This window comes from Papilio xuthus, unplaced genomic scaffold (assembly GCF_000836235.2).
Source record: "Papilio xuthus unplaced genomic scaffold, Pxut_1.1 DF825946.1, whole genome shotgun sequence".
NCBI lineage: Eukaryota > Metazoa > Arthropoda > Insecta > Lepidoptera > Papilionidae > Papilio > Papilio xuthus.
Genome location: NW_013532703.1, coordinates 11,602,407 through 11,628,901, shown reverse-complemented (window position 1 = coordinate 11,628,901; position 26,495 = coordinate 11,602,407). Strand labels below are relative to the sequence as shown.

The following is a 26,495-nucleotide window of genomic DNA, read 5'->3' as shown; positions in this document are numbered from 1 at the left end:
AATGTAATTTTACGCTACGGTAAAATTTAAAACGTTTTACGATGGTTAAATCTGCATACATCCTAATTTCCTTGACCTCGATGACTGATGCTGATATAATTAATTCTACGTTGACCGAAACATCATGCGTGTTATTGTAGTCAAGAAGTAAATTTAATATAAATCGCAGTACATAATTTCTTAACTTCAAAACATTCGTGATATAAGTTTTCTATTAATAGTGAAATTCAATGTAAACATATATAATTAAGATTTGTGGTTATGAATTAATCAACCGCATTAACTGGACATAACTAATTACTTGAGAGTGTTTGTTTCAATGTACTGTTTAGTCGGTCAATATCGTAAACTAGATTTCTTAAACGCGTTTGCAAAATTCAAATTATTACTTTAAAACATTAATAACCATGCAAAATAATGAAACGAGGTTTTAGTAGAATAATTTACTTCGCAATTACAACATACCATCGTTATTATTCGAATAAAGTATACATTTTTGTTTATTTTCGAGGATGTTGACCACTGTTTTGCTAACTACAACTACACTATAAGTTAGTTAAAATATATAATTTAAAAATATACGCAAGTAGTATCTAATATAGGTTGGCAACACGTGTCGGCACAACGCTGAGCTGAGCGCGGCCCACGGTCCACACATGCTGCCGCGGCCACTTTCACGCGACGCGGCCGCACCCACATTAATTGCTCCCGTTCTACGACGAAGCGTTATTTATTGGCCTCTCCTATGATTGTGAAAAGCATTGATCGTGCATTAGTTTTTAGTAGTATCTCTCCCGTTAGATCGGACATGACATATACTCGGAGATGGCCTGTCAACCGCGCGCACATACAACAACTTACCGCACTTTCGGCATTCCGCAGATATTTAACGATGGAATTTTAACCGATAGCATTCATTCGGGTAAGGTTTAGGTGCGGATGCGGCCGACGTGACACCGACTAAGGTGCCGTGAGAAAATGTGTACAATGCTATTGCTATATCAACCGTTGTCTCCGTACGGCAACACTCTGGGAGTAAATAAAAAATCAATTATTAGCCGAACAAAAATGTGAGCGGTCGCGAGCCGATGTCGACGTTTTTAGAGAAATAAACATTAACTGTTTGCACAACGACCGTCGCCATAACCAATATTTGATATTCGAAAATACTATTCTAATGTATGTCGCCGTGGTGCGTGGGTACCTGTCTCGGAGTTTTACACTTTGGCGGCTCTTTTGGTCTCTTTCTCATATTGTGCGTTATGTTGTCAACTTTTTTACATTGAATAAACTATAGCTTTTACACGATCCCATCTGATGTTAAGTGATCATTTTGTCGAAAGATAGCACTCACAAATTTGGCAAGAATATCTTGTAAAAAATACATAACTATAAAGAATGTAACATTTTTAAGGTTAAAACAAAAATTTGAGTAATGTCGTTTACATCCAACCGGTACTGTTTTTACACAAATAATTGAAAACTGAATTTGGGTTACGTCCGACTGGAATAAATTCCGGCCGAGTAATTTCACTTCGGCTTACCTTCGCGGGAGTACTAAATAAAACTATACGTTAATTATTTTAATTGGAGTACCTTGTTAAAATAAAAAGCCAGATAAATCGTTACATATTCATTAAAACTTTATTGACTGGTATTTATGTTCAAAGTATTAAGATTTGAGTCGGACGGCGACACGAGGAATTAACTATGATTTTTTTATATTCAAATTTTAATATATAACACATTAAGCAAAAAACAGCTACGCTTCAGGTCTCACGGTCAAACTCGCAATAAATTCAATGAGGAGCGGTGGCTGCGCGGCGCGAGGCGACGCGGGGCTACGGCGACGTCACGCGGAAACCTCGCCTATGTCTAACTAATTATCCACTGCCGCCGCCGCGCTGGGAATTGTATAATATTATACCACCTTATCGCGTGCGTATCAACGTCCAAATTTACCATTTCCGCTTTGTACCAGAAATCGTTATTATTTTGACTAACTCAACAATTTTAAGAGTTATTAAATTTATGTTTATCTTCGTATTCTATTTATTTAACTATGTAAATAATTATAATAAGAAAGCTATAAATGTATGCTACAGTGTAGTACTGAAAGTCTCTGACGTAATCTTGTAGTTTAGACTTCTCATTCTAAGTATACAGTAAGGGTGACAATTCCCTCCCTTCCTCCCTTTGTAACCTTTCAACGACTGTGGGAGTACCAGTATGTCTTATAGAGCGTGCTCTGCAGTACTAACCCAAGTACATTGTTTGTTGTAAACAACATAGCCTTTAAGAATAAAATACTTAATGTATCATATTACTTATTGTATTAATGTATCTTTTAGGTTCAAATTTAAGATCAATTAAATGTTACACGCGCTGTCCGAGAGGATAAACAACATTTTTTTTTGACAAGTAATGACTATGTTTATATAACTACGTTTAACCGTGTATATATGAAAGATTTGTTTCTTCGTGTAGTTTACAATCTTTTATGTGTGTAACTACATTTTCTTGTCATACTAAAATGTGATAGTAGAAGCATCGAAATGTCAAATCGTAAAATTATCATACTATGTCATATCCGAAAAAAAACATATCAAACGTAAGGTTACGGCATTACTTAATTATTGCAAGGAATGAACGATTACCGCATGAGACAATAATCGAAAATACCTGCTGGACGGGTTGACAAGGCGTAGCAGAGGGGCAGCCTGTCGACCCCCTATCAATGATGGAGGGCGTTTTGCATTTCGATGAGTGCGGTCAGTTTGCAGGTTCGTCCGGCAGGGGTCACTCGTACACAATACAAAGTCCAGTCCACCCCGGCGATGCTCGGGTTGGGGGCCGAAAGAAACAGGTTCGTGTCGGTCCGAGTCGCGGACGCGATGGCTCAGTGGCGCAGTGGACCGACTCAGTGCTTGTCCGGCGGCGGTGCGGTCCGGGTGCGACGTTGTTCGCTACTGCGCCGCGCCGTTCGCCCCACGCTCGCCGAGCGTTCACTCCGCTTGGAGAAGGGTGACATCGCTGCACATCCTATTTGTCCAACTTTACAAAGGGTTACCGGCCGTTAAGCTTTATTCGCTTTTGTACTCTATCATCGTATTTTTTATATACCTTACAAATAAAATTATTAATTGAACAAATTTAACATTTATATGTTTAGAAATAATTAGAAAAGCGAACAACGCAATAGGTACACAAGCATAATAGTTACTTCATTATTTGAAAATAATTATGTAACACGTAATATTCATATTGGCAATTTGACTTATGGACTATTAGCATAAACATTATTTTGTCAAATCACAAATAAACTATAATTCAAGAACATTTCCTGTTTTTTATTTACATTAATCGTAGTAATAAAACTTTGAATCAGAATTTTAACCATGTTTTGTGTAAAAAAATAATTATTATTTACAAACCATTTCCGCATAGAGCTACACATTACACACGTGAGTTATTTTCCACTTAAAAATATAGGAAGCTGCCAACATAAAAACCCTAAGAATTAATATCTTTAAAAAATATACAGTTTAGAAACTATGTCCGTTGAAACTTACGAATATTATTTTATTTAAAACATAAGCTGTACAAGAACGATGATTTGTTTACTTAGTCGAGGTTTATTTAAAAAAATCAACAAAGGAAAACACTAGAATTTCTACGTATAAATACAAAACTTTTTCCTAATTAAGTTTTCGTATTCCACGTGTTATATAAATAAAAGCTTTTTTCTATATAAAATATAATTAATTTGAACGATAGCTGCTAATTTTAGTGAGTTGCAAATGAGTTCGGTGCCCCGCTGGCGAGGAGCCTGAGTGCTCTGGAGGAGGTCGCCGAACTCTCAAAATGCTTGTTTTAATGGAGTCCAAACACCGGCCACAGGATACTTTTAAAAGGGAACATATTTAAAAATTTGTAACATAAACATTGCTTAGCTCATTTACAAGTTAGTATTGCATTTTTAAGATTATATAATAGATCTTAAAGAAATCGTATTTAAGATAGGAATAGAAATAATATTTTATCAGTAAAAGTCATAACTTTGTAATAACATATTAACACTCAAAATATTTGAAACTGATTTTAAATTCGCGCATCTACTGTTTATTTGCAAATTAGTATATGTGCTCCATTCAATATTTAATCACCCATAATTTGAAATAAGTTTTTAATCTATTTCCCGAGGATTCTAAATTTTATTTTCAAATGACGCTATGATGATTTATAGCTTTATTTTGATAGCTCAATTCGTACAAATTGCTAGAATTTAATAACTGTCAAATTTAATTGACTAATCCTTTCGTTAAGATGTACTGACCGCGTTGCCTTATAAATAAATGATAACAAAACCGTGAGAAAAGTTTAGCGATGTTAAAATTAATTAAAGTAATGGTTATAGGAAACATAAAATGTCGGCGGTGGCGAGATAATTAGAAGTAAAATTTTAGTGTAGCCATAGAGGCGGCCGCGGCGGCGACCGAGACGGAAGTCATCGCCCACGAGGCATCTGTTAACGCATTGATAATTAACGTTGCCTGCTTTATAACGTCCCATTATAAAGTTATCGGCAAACAAAAACCGATGGTCACAAGCAGCGGACATTATATGACCGCAAGATGTCCAATCTACAGAAACGGTACACAAGTATTTCATAACCGCATTGTGTATGCCAACAACTTAGCGAAACACGCCTCAAAGAAAGAAAATATTTTATAATTATAATACATTCTTGTAATCCATCTGTGTTTACAGATGTTGATATTTTACAATTTAAATGTTGTAAAATAATAAAAGTCAATCGACGTCTTTGACAAAATGAATCTTGGACATAACTGAGCTTTGCACATAAAGTTAATGCTATGATCCAAGTATTAAGTCCAAAAGTAGTTTCAAGGTTTGTATGTTAGCGGCGCATTTTACTATATGTTAGCTTAATATACTTAACATGTTTACTAGTGTGTAGTTTCATCAGCTTAGCCCTAGATTAGGCGTCGAATTATGTAGAACACATCAATTGATCGATTCAAACTGATAGATTTACCGTCCTGGAGTTTTATTATAATAGCTATTAACATATATTACGTTACAGATTGCAAACGTTTTAGGCGTTGTTTTTTTATCGTTTTACATAATTACGAAATTATGCCTTATTGACGGGTACGTGTACGCCGGCCTCGCCCACTCGCGCCACACACAAGAGAAATAGAGAAGTATTCGACCGAGATGGATTGTCATAGATAACGTGTCATGTTCTTTTTTTAAGTAGCCAAATATATCGTATCTGTTTTGAAGCGAATCACTAATGGATTGCTTAATATTAGCCTTTGTAACAGTATACTACTGACCAACAATATAAATATAAAAATATTCTTTGTATTTTCATTTTATCAATTTAATCAAAAGGTTTGCTCAATTTCGTAAAACATACTCCCAAGTCACGACTACGTCAATATAAATATTTAATATAACAGGCAATTTTTAAACGTATACAATTTAAACTGCATTTAATACAAAAACACAAAAAGTACGGTTAATGCAGGTACATATATAAGTAGGGAGGGTATGATTGGCGTAACGAGCACAGGCACCGATTTTGGTCAATAATCGCCATAAGTATAGTGAGTACTTTCGCGTACCGAATGAAATAATAATTGGAGGGTCCGATTTATCACATTACTGTTCTCCGAAATGCCTGAACACTTCTTGTGTAAGCCCTTCACGTCGCGTCGCATCGTGCGCACGAAAATATCTCGAGGAGTCCATGCCGAGTGCGCTTAATTATAGGTAGAAAAATAAATCGATGGGAAGTTTGACCGAATGCCGCACGGGATTTTTATCATTCTTATTATTTTATCTAACCGAAATCGTCGTCGCGCAAAAAATACTACAGAATTTCTTCTTCACAATGAAGCCATTCTTTAAAAATTTCTATAGATTTTTTTAGCAAAGTATAGAAGGGTCAAGCCTTTAAGCATCGAACGGTTTCTTCCCACACTGGTCAGTCGGGCATGGGTATCTACTGGTCATCGGTGGTCATCAAACCCTTTGTTTGGATTTTGTCTCCGTATTCAAAACGACCCTAGCGATAAATTTAAAAAATGATTCTTAGTTAGGTGACACCCCTTTAAAGCTGCAAACGGTCCCTATTCATCGAGTAAGTTTATCGCATGACCCACAGGTGTCTAACTGTAAACGGTTGAAAGAAGCTAGGGGTAAAGCACCATAAACAATTCCCCTTTTGTGTCACTTTATTTTATTATATCATTTTTAATTACATACATTACATACAAGTAGTAGGTACTTTTATAAAGGTCGTAATATAAGAATCATTACAGCTTTAAATAACTTGTGTGTAACTTTTGTAGAAAATGCCATCAAAATCTAACTCTGATTATTTCAATAGGACAGAAGTAGAAATAATTTAAACCCCTTTTATTCGTTTTAAGCTGAAGAGTGCTGCATTACGTAAACAGTAGAGCTTTTAACTGATCCAAAGTAAATTATGTGAACAGTGACTAGTATTAATATTTGCAAATAATTTTTAAGGTTTTTATTATTTAAAACGAAAAATATAAAACATTTATCAATACTTCAAAATGACTCAAAACCCTTCGACTTACAAACCAGTTCTATATATATTTATAAGAATTTGGTTATAATTAAATGTGTAGGTACAACTCCCTTAATCTCGATCAGTATCACCTGGCCGAGATATTGCGAAAACTACAAAGTAAATAAGTTAATTTATCGGTGCTTGCAATTTGCCAGCGTGGCCCAGCAACTTTGCATAACCGCGAAATCTGATTGCATAATCATTATCGTTATTTATTGATTAAGAAATCGCTTTTTTAAAATAATTTTCTTTTTGTTTAGTACATTTTAAAATTTATTTCAATTCATATGTAATAATCTGTCAGTAAAAAGTAATGGACACAAATATCAACAAAATAAACAAACAATAAAATCTCTCTGGCCTTTTAAACCAAATACATAATAAGATTATTTACCAATATACGAGTACATTTGAAAATTTACATGCTCTTGTCCATTCCCTCTACCCAAAAAGAAGTTTCAGACTACCCGATTATTTTAAGCCTTAACTAATGGTACTTAACTTTTACATAGTTATGTTATTTTAACTAAATAAAGACTTAAGTGGTTACAAAACTTTGTTATTGTAAACTATATTAATCTATTTGTATATATAGCACAAATAAATTAGAATAGTAATAGCGGACAGCAACATAGTAATATGATAAGACTTAAAATTTATTACGCGTTTTAGTAATTTCAACAGGAACTAAGTAAGAATAATGCCTATTTATTTGCATGCGTGGAGTTAAGTTATACGACTACTTAACTTATAATTCGTGACTAATTTTAATACTTTGATCTTTGTTAGAATTTTTTTAAGACAGAATGATCGATGTTCTGATTCTGTACCACCTAATATAACCCATGTCACTTCTAGATAACAAAGTTTTTTAGTGCTAAAAAAAAGTTGTAATTAATCCAGTATTTTCAAATATCTTACTAATATTATAAATGCGAATGTGTTTGGATGGATGGGTGGATAGATGGATGAATGGATGTTTGTTTGAAGGTATCTCCAGAACGGCTACATGGATCTCGCTGAAATTTTGCATGCATTTAGAACATAGCCTGGAACTACCAATTATGTTTATTTTAAATTTTACGCATACGGAGTCGCAGGCGACAGCTAGTAATCTAATACAAACAAAACATTGCTCTTTACAATATAATCACTGATTAAAAGATAAGAAATTACGAGTACATTATTGGTATTCGTTTCTTATAAGTATAATTATATAGAGTTATGTGGATATCATTATGATCATTGCTTATCGAAATGTGCCGGATATGAAAAAAATTTTTTTTTTGATAAATGGTCGTGAAGAAACAAAGGGCGTATAAATACATCGAGCCGCTTATCAGGGCCACGGATCACAAGTCCACTTTCTCCGAGTGCCGATACTTATTCGATATCTGCGTGTTGCAGTACCGTACCCATTCATATACAATACATATTTCTATGCGTCACTTTGAGATGTAAGTTTATCCGTATTTTATTATTAAAAAAAATGATTTCATGATTTTCTGTTGTCTATTGTCCGTTGAATTTCTCTGTATTATTTTACTGGTAGTATTGTGAAAGTTTTTCCTTACAAAAATAAAGGTTAAGATATCAACAATGATAAATTTCAATATAATTTTTCCTTCTTGTAGCTTAATACTAATTGTCGACTTTTGCAAATTCCTCATAGTATAACTCCTCCATTAACTTAACTTTTATTTGAGGCATTATAATAAAATTATATAAATATTTATTTTATTATAATGTGTACCTTATATCCAATTTTGTCACTTTAAAAAAATGAACAATCGTATTGGCGATTTGAATCGTAAAATCTTTCAGACACGTATTTTTCATTAACATAAACTGAGAAACATATTTGAATAAATTTTAATTTTTATCTGCGGTTTATTTAAAAAATAAGCTCTATAAAGTAACAGGAAAGTTTAACGATGCTGAGACCTTAGCAGAGTAAATATAAGTAATGAACACAGGTAATAACCGAGTCGGTACGTAGTTTACTTTGAGTTTCCACTGCCAACACTTGTTGTGTTGTACCATCATTTTTTAATTGATATTATTCTTTCCACCTTATTATGCTCATTAATCGTAATTTATTTTTATTTTGCTAATAACTCTTTAGTAAGAAAGTAAACGTACATAGTCCTATACTGAATGATCTAAGTTCCATATTAATTATTCTTGTTATTCTATATTTAAAAAAAAGATTCTAGTTTCATTATAAAATGAATTAAAATATTGCAACGATGCCATTCCCTATTACAAGTAAAGTGGTATATTATTTTTGCATCGTCTACAAGAGTTTTGTAGTAAATCATGTCTTTTGACAGACTTGATAAATTATCTTGAAGAATATCGCGGATACGAGATATTATTTTCCATTTATAAATACATTTATGTGAATTCGAAATTAAATTAGCTAAAACAAGTTTATTGTAAGATTATATGTAACTATGAAATATAAGTATAACAAAGTAAAACATTTAATTTGAAAGAAAGAGAAAATATGTTATAAGCATTTTAGAAACAAGTTTTTTTTGAGAACTAGAACTGATTCCAAAAAATAGTATTAGCAACTTGATAACACCGTAACAAGATCTCAAAGAGTGCATGAAATGTAATTTGACATAAAACTGGATTAGCTATGTTTCGTTGGTTCGAAAAAACCTGCTCCGGTGATCTTCAACATTGTAAACTAGACGCAGAAATCAGGAACGATCAGTACTAACGTATACCACTTAGGCATAAAGCTGTAAGCACACTGCAAGCAAAATTAAAATATAATTTTCATAAATAAGAAACATTATTTCTTTACTAATGTTACTGATATCTGCAGGTACCATAAAGTTTAATTACATCCTAATAATATCGTGAATTCTTAACTAGCTTCCTAACGGACAACGTCGATAAAGAGTCCCACGTTTATGACATAGTAATCGAAGCAGAATTGTTAATTGCGTACGTCGAATGAATTTAAAAATGCATGGCATTTAAATGCCAGCTCGGACGCCATTTTAGTTCGATGCGAGAAAGAGACTATCACCTTGAACGCGACTTAAATCTGACAGCGTCGAATGTCACCCGCGCTCGCTCGCGCTCGAGTATGTTAATAAAAAATTAAGTGTCGCAAAGTTTTAATTCGATCATAGTTAGCGCAAAATTTAGTTAATTTATTAACAGAAGCATTGCTTTATCAAATTAAGAAAATACTGGAACCCTAAAGTATCTACGATGTGACATATCGGACCGTCAAGTTAACCGCTGACGCTTACGCTGCGCACACTTTTTGTCATGAAAGCGTTATAACATAGTCTACTGCGACATTCGATTGCGGATTCAACCTACATGGATGATATAAATATTAACAGAATGTTCCCATTTATTATATCTTTTTTGCGTCTTTTCACTTATATAAAACAAAGAAAATACGAAGATGTTTGTTCACATTGTTATCTTGTAGCATGTTTAAAGTATGAACCTATTATTATAATAATAAATATTTATTGTGAATCTACAACGTGACATGGAAAATTTAAAATATTTTTCAATAAAAAATTGTTTACGAAACTAGAAGATATAAAAAGAAGAAAACAATCGATAAAAATCTGCGCCATTATGAAATGTTATAGGTAACGACGCATACGGAAAGGTTCTTAATTACCTGCAGTATATTGAGCTGTAATAACATTGACTTAAAATAAATTTATATAATTTATGCGCAATAAAAGTAAATAAAAAAGACTATTAATTCTTACTTCAATAAAGCTCTCGTGGTAACATTTTCTTGCGTCTGAATAACAAAAAAATTAACTGAAATATTCAATGTTTTTAAATCAAATCGCGTGCAAAATCTTCATGCGAGAAATTTGAGAAAAAAGACATTAACAACATACAGTTACCGACACGCATAATGATTGAGGAGATATAAGTTTCCAGAACACCTTAACCAGAAAAAATGTGTGACAGTGTACTAACACAGGTTCATTCATCTGATGATAATCAAGGTTTCTTTCTCGGTACCGCTAAATTACATTTCTAGTAGCCGTGTAACACGTTTACGAGGCACTTTGAAGACGATACGGTGCGTTCATAATGGCTATCGCAATATTATACGGACAGATGCCACCGCGATACCGTCGTATTCTTTACTATATAATTTATATTCGAGCAAGACGTCGCCGAGGGTCAAAGAAAATTGTCCGCGGTACATAGCGAAGTGTCTAACATTTAACTTATATCAAGCATCTAAATTTTCTAAGAAACAAGAATGCAAACTACTGCCGCTTATCTTCGGAATTTAGAAACTGTTATCATTCCCCAAAAACAAGAGCGCATAAATGTTTTGCGGGTTGTTTTATAAACTACACATACAAGCTGAAACAAATTTTCTGTAAACTTTCACCTATAATTTTACGAATAATTTTTACTATAAACAAAATATCACTAAAATACTTTTTCATGACTTTTCTACTATACTATGACGTAAGTTAAATTTTAAATAACACCGGTTTAAAAAGTTTAATGAAAGCTCCGACCGTCTACGTAAGATATTTACGAGGGCTATATTTTGAAGCTTATTAAAATTGTCAGGGAGTGATATAAGTCAATTTTATTTCATAGACAATTACGTATAGTTTAATTGTGGTCTATATCATAAAACAAAAAATATCGTAAACTTTATAATCTGTATATCAAATATTCTTCAGAATACCAGGCACCTGCTAACTTTCAACTTGCTGATGACCTGTAAAATGAATTGTCTTTTCGCAATACAACTATTTTAATACTTAATACCATCACCCATGGTCATAGTATCTGTGAAAAATTTTCCTCAAGGCGCGGAATTATTTAAAAGTTATTTTTAATCAACGGACTGGAGATTAAAGTATGTGAAGTATTCAGTAGCTTAAAATAATAAGGTCCGCTGGTCTAGACCAGGCAATAGATATAGTTTAAATGAAGTGTAATTTTCTAGCCGAATTCGTCCCGAGGTCAGCTAAGTGGAGCCGAGGCGGTCATGTCGGCGTATTTACAACCGGCGAGCCGTTTCGAAATATTATCTATTGGTTTTAGCGTAAGTATTCATGTCAAACATTATGTCACATTAATTACAATCGAGAATGTCCGGCATAAATTAGTCATGTACATGTTCATATGTACATTTACTCAAATACGTCTCTGTCGAAATCCAGACCAGTTTATTTTAGCGCTAATTAAACAGGATTTGTATATGCAATAATACTTATAATTCAATTTTTGTATACAATTTGTTGATGTAGATATGTACTAAAGGTTGTCTTGGTCAATATAATAATTAATAAGATAAAATGAATCCAACAGAAAGTATAATAGTTTACGTTCATTTTTAAATTTCCATATCGCCGGGTGTACTTAAAGCTTCCTGTAATATCAATCCACGCAAGAGTTATACCATTAAGTGGACAAATAATTTTACAACATGGTATAATCGTACGCCACGTACCGACGCCCCGCCCACCGACTAAGTTATGATCGATAAAATGCTGCTATCTCCCCATCTAGCCCTGAAGGTTTATGAGTACTAATTAAGCTTCTTGTTTCGCGAATTCGCTCTGTATAGGGACTGAAACTAATTATTAGTACTCCGTGAACTTTTTTATCTGGCGCGCACGAACAATGCGAACGTGACTGTACTAGTAATCTCGTTGCGTGTATTATTACCGCCTCCTCCATTGGGCACTACCGCGAAAGAATTGAGAGTAAATTCATCGCCTTTTTCGTTACGACGATTACACACGTACTCTCATTACGATAAGTAAATGTCGATTGAATATTATCTCCAGGGCGGTATGTATAACAAACGACCGGCTATAAACATTTGTGATGTGGAAAACCTTTAAAGTATCAACAATATTGCGACCTGTCATTACAATATTTTTTCATATAAATATTGACGATTTTGATTGCATTGGCGCCAGCTAAATATTACTATATTACATTTTACATTTGATATTGCGATAAATTATTACCGACTAAAGCTGTTTATTTTTATACTATCATACTTTAAATTTACTTTTTTAATTCGAAGTAAAGCAGACAGCGAACATGAATTTACAGCTTTAGAATTAAACCAAGTTTCATAGTGTTGTATAATGTAAAAGGCTTTAATAAATTGTTTGTACGATTCTCTTTGCATGTTGTAAAGTAACTGGCAGCTTTGATATAAAATGTGTTTAGAATTAAGGCTATAGCTATTTAAACTCTATGACTTCTAATTAGATATAATGTTAATAAAAGCTCAATGGTGAAATATTGTAAACTTAATTCATGTCTACCAAATGTAAATCTTACTATCTTTAAACACAGGACTAAGTTACGATTGTCAATAATATCTTTACGGCAGTTCTGCACCAAATGACCATAAATTGTAAAGATTAAGGTCAATAACGCAATAGATAAGATAACTACTAAGAAAACGTATCTAATGTGTAGTGTTTTATTACGAAATATAATGTGCAGTATTTATCGGTTAAATAGAGTCATAATGACAACAAATTCGATAACTTTAATGAACTTTTATTAATATTTAAAAGGACCGTTAATATTATCAACCGCAAACTGAGAACAAACTAGTTGAAGCGCCACCTGTTAGCAGAAAACAAAATTACCATAAGACGAATGTGTACCATCAGAGACATCTATTAACTCAGGTAAGTAAAACTTAAAAGAGGCTTTATGTTTGCACATTTGAAAATATGTTTAACGGCATTTTTTACCGCAAACGGAACAGAAATTGTGTGTTCAAAATTATAGTCACTATTTTTGTAATAAGACAACCAATAAAAAATATTTCGCATGCAATTATTGTGAAGGTTATATCTTGTCTTGAGTCTTCATAACAATATTAAAACCTCAACGATATAAGATCTTGAAAACATTGATATAATATACAATTAAATTTTAATAAAATACAATTTGAATCAAGGTTGTTTTTTGCTTCTTCTTAACATAATAACCAAATGCCCATATAATATCTCGAATTTTACATAATTATAGAAGCACGCGTTTATTCTATGATAAAAAAATACGAAATTCCTTGTGAATGCTTTTGTTATATTTTATATAATATTATGAAATAATAATAAGATAGATTCCATCACATATTGTCGGTCAGAATAGAAACTACTTAAAGAAAAGGGTTTATTTTTAGTCCGATGTGGACCCCGACTAGGATCATTAGCGCCCGAAAGCAATAATCAATAGTTAAAATTGATCCGTGGTTGTCCTTATTTATGTTGTATTTTTCGAACTACAAAAATAAATAAATCACTCTACAGACGATACATTACGTATTGCTAATGCTTGATTACAAATTCTTTAGATATACAAAAATGAATCCAATTCCATTATTGGGTTCGGACATACGGAGTTCTTATTGGTGAAGAGTTCGACCACAAACAATGATTTTACAAGCTACGGTTTTACAGTTTTTTTTTATTATTAATATATATTCTCATCCGCGGGTCTTACAGTACAAATACCTTTCCTTCATTTTATTGTACGCATGCAACAGCGGACCAGGAAAGCAATGTTTAAGTTAATCGCATAAAGCTGGTTATATGTTAAATTGCACACTCTTTCAAAACTTCTGTCCCAAGAAGTAAAATATTCTGACTACGCGTGTGTTGCAAAAGTCGCCTATTATACGTAATTATACGGCCGCATAAACTGAGTACTTTGCGGCGAGGACCCTAATTACACTTAGCAGACTTCTTAATATTGTTCATTATGCTAAGGAAATTGTAAGATTTTGCTAGCGTCGATTATCTTTTTAAACTTGCAAGTGAACTTAATGCACGAGGACGAGGGCCGATTAAACACCGATGGATTTTATTATCGTTTCTTTTACCGTGTAATTGTTTTAAGATTTTAAGGGTAATATTATTAATTAAATATTACATAATATAAAATATAACTCATTTTCTTTTGTGAGGATATGGACTAAGTTCATATTTGACTTTGCTGTTACCAATTGTGACGGCAACAACAAAATTAATTCAAAAAACAACCTTAACAACATTTGACGTAACATTATAACAACAATCCACACAAAATTATTCAAAGAAAGAATTTAAAATATATTACTAATAAAATAAAACAACTTGTTTATCCTCGAATCTCAATACAGTATATTTAAAAAGATTTCCATCTAATCAGCTAACATTAAAACTTTAGCAAGTTGAAGACACCGTTTCTGAAATTACTCAAATTTCTTGTAACTGGAATAAAATTTTATCGTGCCCACATTTAGCTTTTAATTTGTAACGACCTAAATCTTATATCTTAAATGACCTTTGGTCGCCTAAATACCTTAACATTAATTCGTTAAAAATCGAAATAAAAACCACCAGATATTATCGATCAATAAGAAAAATAGACGAATTTCGAATCACCTCCTCCTCCCCTCCTTTTCGAAATCGATTTAAAAGCACTAAACTAAAAGCAATAGTGTCTTTAATAAAACATTTAATAAATCACAATAAAACATTTTTAGTATGAAATCAGACCATTTTGTTCACTATCGCATTTGTATGTAATATATGTGTGTTACGTACTAAAAATACTTTTAATAATGCGACAATCTCACATTGACAATTTAAGTCATATGCACGGTGTTTAAAAATAAAACTTGAAATAAATTTTGAAACTAAGATCGAAATTGTCGTTTGTTTGTTGATGCTAAAATTATACATACAAATGTCGGTATGTATAATACGAGTCGTAAAGCGGTCCTGGACCTTATTATCGTATGCCATATATACAGCTTATCCAATTTTATATTTCCTGCAAGATCCTCTTTATAATTATCGTTATTATCCTACACTCAATAATCGATTGAATGGAATTTTATAAGTATGGTGGTGATGTTCTTGCGCAGTTGCTTAATGAGTATGTTATCAAACAGTTTTTTCTTTTTGCAATATGTCGGGTAAATACTACAGAACTTACAAAAAATTAAAAAGTTTTTGTTTCGGTAAAATTTAAGGCTACGTAAAAAAATGTACAGTCAGTATGCTTTTCAATATTCTGACATCAACAATCACTCGATTGGAAATAGATTTCAAACTCCTTTTCCGCAGGGAATGTTTCTAAAAAAACGATTTTAAAAGAACCCAATACGTGTTGTAATTTGAATAAATCAGGACCCTATTTAAGACATTTTAATAAATAAAACATTTTATAGGATTGTGATAAATTTTATATAAGGAATCATATGAACCAACATTTAACCAATTTAGACATTTGATATTAACACATTTCCCATACAGACGTTTGTCATTTTCAAAAATCGCTACGGACGCGTTTAAGTCTTTTCCATCCACTTTATAACTCTAACTTAAAATTATTAAATGTAATAATGAAATGTTTCGTATTGATAAAATATTACGTCTATAATGTACGACATATTACTTAGTCGTTTTAAATAAAGCAACCTATTTTATGGACATGCCGTGCCTGAAATATTTCAATGTAATTTCATGTTTACCAATTCTTAAAAGAAATAAATACTTAACAAGACTAACTAACATCGCAAATAATAGGAGAAATATTATAAAAAGGCGTGGTCTTCCTTGATCGACTGAGTACAGATAAACATGTCAATTTATCTCAAACTATCAACAATGTTATTCTCAATTATAATATTATAAGCATATGTAACAAAGTGATAATTTCAAACCAGGAATTTTATTTATTTAAATACATTTCACATAAATATTAATGCCGCATTGTGCTGTGCCCGTGAATTATTCATACTTGACCCGATCATTAATCTGTCATAAAATAATATATGATAAATATCCACGCTGATAACTATTTGAAAGGTTTGTCATATCTTAAGAGACATTTTGCCTTTAACTTTAAATCGATTTAAGTATTATTGTATATGTATAAAATAAGTAATTTGTTGTAACTTTATTTTTCTTTTTTTTCATATTAAATTTAATAAATGTCTTTTAATATTATACCAGTACATATAACGTGTGATCATAATATTGATTTCTCGGCTGGGTTAATAACAATCTTAGGTACGTACTTTTTAATTATTGTATCTATGTTTTGTGTCGTTAAGAAATAGTAATGAGTTCAATCTTTTTTAGGTTTACGATTCCCCTTCGTTCATCATTGCTATTCATGGACTTGCAAGTTATATATGTTTTATTTTAACCATACAAATGATCATTTCCGAATCTGGAAGAAGAAGAATACCGCTTATAGACAATGAAAAAAATATACTCTCGTTAGTCCCCTACGTGGCGATGGTACAAATTGGTGTGCTGTGTGTAATGATAAACATTAGCATTTACAAACTGAAGACAGCCATGGAACAGCGCCATCTGTGGTCTTATTGCAGCTTTTGACCAAGTAAGGATTGTGAAGTGGAGTTTTTCATGATTTACTGAGATTATTAACATAGTTTTAAAAAAATAGCAAGTTTATTTGTAAATAGCCTCAATCATTATTCCTGAAAGTGCTTTTAATTCATGATCAAGTGAACCATTTGCAGAGAATAATAATGAATAATACAACAATAGTGTTATGAAAATAAATATCGAATAAATAAAACTAATAAATTGATATTCAAGTGCCATTTAAAAAAAAACTATGTTAGACTCTCGATTCTTTACTCTGTCAAAGTCTAAATCTCCAACATAAATTAGCAACATCCATTTGTGCATCAAATTTTATAATTTTAGTCAGAGCACTAGTGTAATTTTAGTATTAAATTATAAAAAAATAGTTTTTTGTTTGCGGTATTAGAATTTTAAATATAAGAGTAGTTTTATATGTTTTAAATATTCAACTGCGAGAAATACCTTCGCCGGAACGAGAGACTACCGGGGAAAGTTTCCGACGCCCTGTTATGGCGGAATTTCTCATTCCTCGCCGCCTTTTCACCTTATTACGGGTGTTAATCTGTCTCCACGGTACTTAAACCACAGACATAAATACTGCAGTCCTACACAGTATATAGTAGTTAGAGAAATTGTACATTATGACTGCTAAAATTTCTCATTTAATTTGCAGACAGTTGTTCCGACAAACGCCGCTGCGCAATCGATCAATGCGGAGACGTATGTCTGGTACGATTAGTCACAAGCGTACGGTCGAATGCACGATAACCGATACGTGTGTGGAACTTATTACAACTTAGTAAGTCTCATTTTGCAACATTTATTTTGCTCTTGAACTTTATATGAGTTCCACCAGAGAATGCTAAGTAGCTTTTTGATAATTCTTAACAAGTACAAACCGAAGTTTAAAACTATGTCTTGAATATTATCAAGAACAAATTCAGATGTCGAACTAAATGTACATAATCTGTTACATAATAAAGATTATGAAATATCTGGTTAACAAGTGTATTTTACAGAAATAAAGTACGGTTATTCAAAAAATGGAAATATTGGATAACCATGACGCAGAGCTTTTATGCCTGGTCGATTGATTGTTGTAAAAAAAGAGTGCGTATTTTAAAAGTTTTAACTATTGAATTATAATTTGTGTGCGTTTAGACAAAAGGTAATATGAGCATTTGTTGTGTATTTGTAGGAGGGAAGGAGGGAATCGATACATCGACCTCTGGTATTGTGTCTGACGCTAAGGAAAGCTTGGTGTTGCGAGAGCGCATCAGCGCAAGAGTGCGACCTCTGCGCGGCGCACAGGCAAGGTCACGAACGCGCGTGCGCGTTAGTCGTGACCCGCTCGCGCGCTTCTCACCACACAACGCCGCAAAAATCACACTTGAATCAATTTTCATAGAGTTCATTATCATTCGTATTCATTGCCATTCCGTGCTGTCTCACTGTATGTAATACATCGGTGATATTCAACCGCGCTGTTGGCTCGTACATATCTACCGCGCGATTTGATTTTATGCGAATAGCCTCTATATATATATATAAATATAAAAATAAAGTGCCTACTTTAGGTCGATAGCATTAAATCGCTAGCACCGAATAGCGACACGCTGAGATCATAGACCGTTTAGTTTGCAGCAGCGCGCAACAAACTTCCAGCTATCGAGTTAAACGATACAATATACAGGATTACTATGATAGTGGACCCTTGAAACATTATCGTAGTATGAGTGTAGTACCACAATATTGTTATACGCGTAATAGCTTAATAATAAATGTCGTGTAAATCTAAATTGTGTTGCAATGCATTCATTAACTTAAATATATACATTTTTTAAATTAAAAAATCGGTTATTGTAACAAAGTAGTTCATTATCAAAAAACGAAAGAAAGCATTAATTAAACGAACACATGCAACTTTATGCGTACTAAGTAAACACCAGTATTCGTATATCTTTGGTTGTTTTTGTGACTTCATTCCGCGGTGTCTCGGCAGCGGAATGTTAATTCCGCTGCTATTTAATTCTTAATGGCAACAATGAATCATCAATCTCGTCGGTAATGCTTAACAATAATACACATTTTCCTTTTACAGTATTCATTACTGTTACATTGTTTTGAATAACGTACTTAATTGTTTTAACAATTTGGAAGGACATTAACGTTGACATGTGTTATGATGTGAAGAAATAAAGTCATGAATTCAACACTTATTGGTATTTCTTACTAACCACTTATTAGTGTTCCATAAAAGGCAACTGAGGCGAGTATGAATTCTTTAGGAAGCGACGGTAATAAATCAGAGTTGGACAGACCGTGGTTTGATTACTCGTGCAACAAACGTTTTCCATAACTTTGATTTTATCGTCAAACGTAGTCATATGGACATATTCTAGCCTTATGAAGAGGTGAGCAAAAAAAAATAAAAAGGGACTAATAACCGCTTTGGCAATTAGCGTATTTCTTAGCCATCTTGTGTAGATAGAAAGCAGTTGAAGATAACGGTTAGATGCCGTGTGCCATATACGATGGTAGAAGACTTGACCGAGAATGGGATACATTATTCAAGAGGATCATTTACATCGCAGCGAAGCGGAGACGCGGCGGAGCGATTCCTTCTACGTAGCGAGCGGCGATGGCGGCGGCGCGCCTGGCACTCGCGCCAAGCAAAAACGCTTCCACCTCGCCCCTCCCAGTCATTCTTTTTTCGACGAACTGCGCTAGAGTACAAGCGAGCAAATTCTTCAGATTCAAGAAAAAAAACCTCCTATTCAATAGAATATATATGCAACTGCTTTATTCAACTTTTACATAAAAGTAAGCTTTTCAAATGCGTCATGCAGTATATAAATATATTTATAATATTTATGATGGTTGAAGGACGCTATATAACATATGTATTAGGCCTCAACATTATTCAAAAACTATCCCTATCGAATCTCAAAAAGCGATTAAATAATTTATCTTAACTATGATACAAAAAGCTTTTGTGTTTTTTGTCGGACCTCTCTGAGTCTCTGTTATCTTACTTAAATTGCCTTCATAGAGCTGGAGTTGCATGGGCGTGAGAGCTTATCTTAGCTTAAGTAAAATTGAAGGCAATTATAAACCTTTCTTGTTCTTATAAGACATAACTGCACAGCGGTAACCTATACGCTGCGAAATTAAAAGATACATAAATGGAATAAGAACAAAGCAAAAACAAGAAAGGTATTCATTAAACTGGAGACTGTCATTTTTGAATGAAAAAATATAATAAAAATAAAGGAATAAAATGCATTGTTACAGTAACCGTGGCAGATATAGATTGAGTGGAATAATTATATCGGCATCCGAAAAACATTCGCGTGACGCGAGTGAGAGGCGCGCCCTTGTGCCGCGCCGTACTGCTTGCCCACAGTTCGCAGCTCGAGGCAATGTTGTCGTTTTTGGTCCCCGATCGCACCCCGCTACGCCCGACACGCAGGTTAGCACGCAAGTGAATGTACAGCCTTAAACACATGGACCCCAAAACTCATTAATGTTTTATTGTCTCCTAATTATATTTGACGAAATGTCACTGCTAAAGGTCGGAGGTGTACCTCTAACTAATGATACCTTTTTCTGATGTCTAATAAAACGGAAAATAATCTTAATACATAAATTTCTTTAAATTTTTATTTGATTTAGCATACTTTTTATTTTTGGAAACCTTAATATGTAGTGCAATAGTCTTCTTATATCCGTAGTATTAAAATCCATTCAACCGTGTGTATTGCTTAAGTGAATCACTGCACTATTAGCAGCTACTATATCATTACAATGACATATCGATAAAGTTCTTTTACAAATTGAAAACTGTAATGAATGCTTTCAATTAAGACAAAAGACAATCACAATCATCTAATTTGCTTGACTACACTTTGTAAGCACTTGATACGTCGTAGATGTTACAATTCAATTGTAAAAAAGCAATGAATATTGGTCTGAATAATATTAAATTTAAGTCTTGATGTTTATTATAATTTAAAGTTTGTAACGAATCAACTTAATTAAATCGTACGTTGATATTTACTTATAAGGCGAAGCTAGCCTTGTCGAAGATATATTTGCCTCTCTTTCGCACTAATGACCAATGAAATATCTGTCTTTATCTCACTAATAAGCTACAGTGTATAATACACACACTTAATAAAACACATGTGTGCGGCACGTCGATGTCAATGTGATGAATAAACAGTTTCTCCGATTTTACGATTCAACGATTACAGATACCTATCTATTTAAGTTGGTTAATGATTTTGAAATCTTTAAGTGGTCTGATGAAAGATTACAAAAAATTAGAATAGTAAGAATCTATACATATTAATAAAATTTGTGTGTCTGTATTTAGCATCGAGGAAAAAAATCATATTTCGTGCACATGATGTTTAGTGTTGCTGATAACGTAAAACAATATTTTAACATTTTTGTGTCTGTCTGTATATCTATCCTCAAGGTCGCGTTTGTTCCGTGTAATCTCCGGAACGCCTAGACCGATTCTGCCGGGACTTTGCCAGGAATATTATTCTTTATATTTTTTTAGTATAATATTACTTTAAGACTCTGTTAACTGAGGTTTTGTACTAAGCACATTCGAATAACTTTGTAGAGAATAAAATCTTCGTCCTGCCTGCTAATAACTATAACAATATTTAGAAGGAATGCGCGTCGCATAATATCAGATGCAAGAGATTCTCTTTTCTTATTACTGACTTATTATTTCCAATCTATCTACCTGTATATATAAAACTGACTTACAGTAAAACCTAAACCCAAGAATCGTAAAACAAGACGAAATGTATTATGACATAAGATAAATATTAATTAATAACATAAAATGTGTTCTGTATTAAAGTTATTTAGTTTTTTCGTGGCCTTCAAAAATATTACCCGCTTGACATTTACGCTTACATTTAAAAAGCATTTTTATTAAATAAAACATAAAATTGTAATACACAATAAGGTTAATGATTAAAAATAATTTTATATGTTTATTATGTTTTATTTTATCAATTAATTTTTGCCTTTGTCGTCGAATTTAAGTTGCCTTTCGACTTGTTCATAACTTAGATTTTTGAATCGTCGTTACTATCCTTCAGTAATGTTACTTACGTTAAACTTTATAATCCTATTAAGAAATGGACTTAACTTTAAATATACTTCTTAACTAATCTATTAACTGAAATTTGGTTTAAAACGATACAAAGCTTTTATTACTTTATAAAATAATTTTCTCACTTGTGTGTCCAAATAATCAACAGTTCCTGCAACCATTTTTAAATTAATGTAATCGAAAAACAATTGTCAACTGAAACGAAAAAAGTCCTCAGGCGTATTTATAATGAAATATTGATTTTTCAAAACGAACGAGAGACGGCAATATGTATATGTATTATAGAAACATCCACGGATATGTAAAAAATACAATGGTAAGGCAACAATACAAAATTCACATAATTTAATATTTAAAACACAACACAGGAAAAGTATCGTATCCATGACCTTGAATTGCCTCGCCGTATTTGTTAACTGTTATTTTGTTATACGAGGCTAAGTATCAAATCAAATTAAACAATTCAAGATCGTTATGCCGAATTTTAAAATAATTTATTTATGTTATGGCCAACGATTCCTTTATGAAGACGAGCTTTAAGCTTGCCTTCAGCTTAAGTTCCTTCTCCCTACAAAAGTAAATAAAAGCTTTACAAAGTTTACTTATAAAAATAAAGTATGTTGTAAATATTTTAATATTTTAAGTATACGAATAAGATAATACGACCTAAATGATTACAGAAGCATCTCCTTGTAGCCACGCTGAAGTTCCCTTTAAGACTACAAGAATGCATTAAAATCGATAATAGCATAATTCATAAAAGTGAAATAAAATAATTGCATGTAAGTCAAGAATTAATATTATAATTTTAATTATGAAGAAACTGATAATTAGTACATCGCTCGTATCATACTCGGTCACTAAGAAAAATTCTAAACATAATCTCACCACAAAGAAATCCCCGAACGTCACAAAAAGTTGCGTATCTCTATGAATAATGAATATACACATTTCATATGCTATGTTCAATTTCAATCTTATTTTAATGCTCAATAGAAACCTTTTTTAATTAAAAACATATGAAGGAACCGTCCTATAAAATGGTGATGTCTTACAATTCCGAGCCTCGATGTAAGATAATAAAACCCTATAATGGATTTGCTCTTGTGGTTGTTCACTTACAAAAAAAGGGAAGACCTGCCTACTCCTTGGTGTTCATGGGATCTGTTCATAGCGTTTCCTATACGAAATAAAAAAAATGCGAAATCTCAACCTCTGCGGTGAACCTGCCTTTATTATTAATTGCATAAAAGCCTTTCATTTAAAATTGTAGTGCAGGTGATTTACATAAACGAAACTAATTTTATTTAATGGCTAAATTTAATTATACAAGTAAATAATTCGATATAGCTATGTCAACATTTTTTGTTACAATGTCACATCCATATTATTATCAACCTTCTCGAAAGAAATTTTATCCCCCGTAGAGATTTCTGTCGGACATTGCCGCGTCGAAGCCATGTTACGTCGATGTATCAGTGTGGCACAGGCAAAGCACACAGATGTATATTAGTACGAGTGTGTGGGCGTACAAATGTGTGTGTGTGTTTCTGTACAGAATGGGAAGTGAACCCTTTACGTGGGGGAAACCGTTTTTTATTTGCGCTCGGACAGCGGCAACAGGTAGAAAGGATGATCGTTAATTTTTAAAGGACACACTGATCTTTGTATTTTTTACGCGCGGTCACTGTTTATAGTGAGATAACTTTGATTAAAAGGAGAAACACGCATTTTTTACTGGTGTGCAAAATATTAAAATATATAAGAAACTCGTTTGACTCGATCGAAATTCTTATTTTTTTACCAGAAGCCATCAATATAGACATGACGTCATGAGCCCGCAAGTTGCTACAGGAATAACCGAGATCCCGTTGATGTCTTTTACTTTGGGTTTTAAAGCCTCCCGACATCTCAAGTTTGTTGACCCTATCCGTAGTTATTTTGTTGCCATTATCATTAATTTAATTTAGTGTTTATGAGTTGCAAATGTTTTTAATAATATTAAAATGTATCGTTGATTGTAAAAACATAACAATTCTTTGCACGCCGAACGCTTTCGTTATAAAAGTAAGGGAATATTAGGGTCCTCGAAATACCTTTTCGGAATCGTGAACGTTTTTTAAAGAATGTAAAATCTTCCTTAAATGTTCACGAAAATGGAAAGAACCTTATAAAATATCTACATAACTGTTATGACTCCCCAAAAATTGTTTACCGGGCAAATAATTATACATTAAATAAAGATTTGATCGAGAACGCAAGCGATGCTAAACTCATCTCGAGGGCTCGCAGCAACGAGTATAAGGCAATAAAATAAGACTGCGCCGGGGCGGGGAACAGCGGCAGGGCGCGGGGCAGGGCGCAGGCTGTCGCCTTGCGGACTCGCCGTAAGTGACGAGAGTCGGCGGGTCAGTAGCTGTAGCGGTCCACCGAGTGGTTTTAAAATTTAAACTGCGAATTGAATTAACTACACCGTAGATAAATAGCAGAGTTACTATTGGTAAGTTTAAATTTAATGCTAGTTTTTCTACCAGTGTATATATTAAGTACGATCCGTAATAATTCTTGTGTAATGTTTTTAGGTAAAATTTACAACAAAGCCTAGCAAACATTTGATAGACATATCGTATAATCTAACATTTTACGTTGTTATTTTGGTAATAAGAAAATGTTCTGTGAGCGCTTAAGACGTGTACCGTGGCACAACAAAAAGTCGTCATTAAAGTGTTGGAGGCGCGGCGCGGTGCGGCGGCGAGGCGGCGGCGGGTGAGGCCTGCTGCCCGCTGCCCGCAGCCTCTCGCCGCGACCTAAACGATTCAGCCGAGTTTTTATCACAGAACTGGTAGGTACCGAGCCATATCTGGCTTATTTATTTTTACTCGTTTTTTATTATTTTATGTCCTTATAAAAACTTTTATCAGTATCTTAAAGAAAAACACCATATAAATGCTCCCTCATTAATACTAAAAATATTTCTCTAAACTACCACCGTACGTAGGTATATAATGTCTATAAACATCAAAAGCTTATCTTATTTAAATTGTAGTAATTGTTTCATAAGCAACGGTAATTACTATATGTGTTTATTCCACCAGATTTTGAAACAATGACATAATTGCAACGCTGAGAGTTGCACTAACATGTATATTATGAATGACATGTGCATGACGTGTTTTTGTCGTGTTTACGTTCAATGGCTCTTAACTATTATGTTAAGCTCAAATGTAGGCAAGTAGACGAGTACGCGACGTCGTGAGCGATGCGAAGCAGCTCTGAATACGCTTAGCTTTGCGTCGTTTTCCGTGAATTCCTAAAAATAGCAGACGTTAGATCATCATTGTCCGTGGATTTCAATTTAGGCAACATGTAATATGCGCTATTCAAATCTTTAAATATAACAATGCATGTAGTAAATTAAAAAGGCATATTATTTTTTAGCTCGTAATGATGTTGTTGTAGTACATATTATTAAGCAAAGTGTTTAAAAGTAAAATGTGGATAAAATGCGTTAACCGACATCAATTTTATCGTTTTTCATTGCAACATTTGACAACTTTTGTGATGTTTCTAAGCAATGTTAAATGAAACATGTCTTAACGAATAAGTTTGAAGAAATATAAATATCATAATGAAAAAACTGTGACTTTATTTATTGGGTGAACATCTCAGCATCAGAGTGTGATCGGTGCTGGCGCGGACGGTCTCGCGGCAAGTTCAAGGTGAGCTCGTCGCTCCGCCCACACGGGCCACTCGGCTCTGCCGCTCCTAGCGTGCCGCGCGACCGTTACACTGCGCGCCCTGGCTGGACCTCCTCGCTCGTACCTCGCTCGCGCATCCACGCACACCACTCGCTTGCACAAACAATCTATTGTTTCTAACAATGCAAACCGATCCGAGGAGGTGTTAACGCACTAACAAATTAATACTCGCCTCCGATTAAGTATCGACTAGTCGATTTATCATTACCACACTAAACAAATATAACCGCCGCACTGCTGTCTAAATTGTACGTTCTATCGTTAATATGTAGTGTAAATTTAAAGGGACAAATGAATTCGAAGTGACAATTTCGTTGCCAAGTTTAAATTAAGGTAATTACGAGTTTTTTTCATAATAGGATTTTTTTGTTGCCATGCAGAAATAATAACTATATCGATTTCAATAAGTTTTAAATGTTGCTCATGGAAATTCCAATCGTAAAACTATAGATATCTGATACAACAATTTTTGTCGAGATAATGTCATAAATTACGCGAAGGCGATAAACTTTTAGGCAGCTTAATAACATACGCGTAGATTCGATAGGTATTCGAAATTTTTATGATAT

At 33.2% G+C, this 26,495-nt stretch overlaps 1 protein-coding gene across 5 annotated transcripts in view; it reads right to left on the bottom strand.

Moving 5' to 3' along the window:
* Positions 1-26,495, bottom strand: part of grh (grainy head) — a 90,288-nt gene that overhangs the window by 61,238 nt on the left and 2,555 nt on the right. The gene's annotated exons all lie outside the window — the stretch shown is intronic.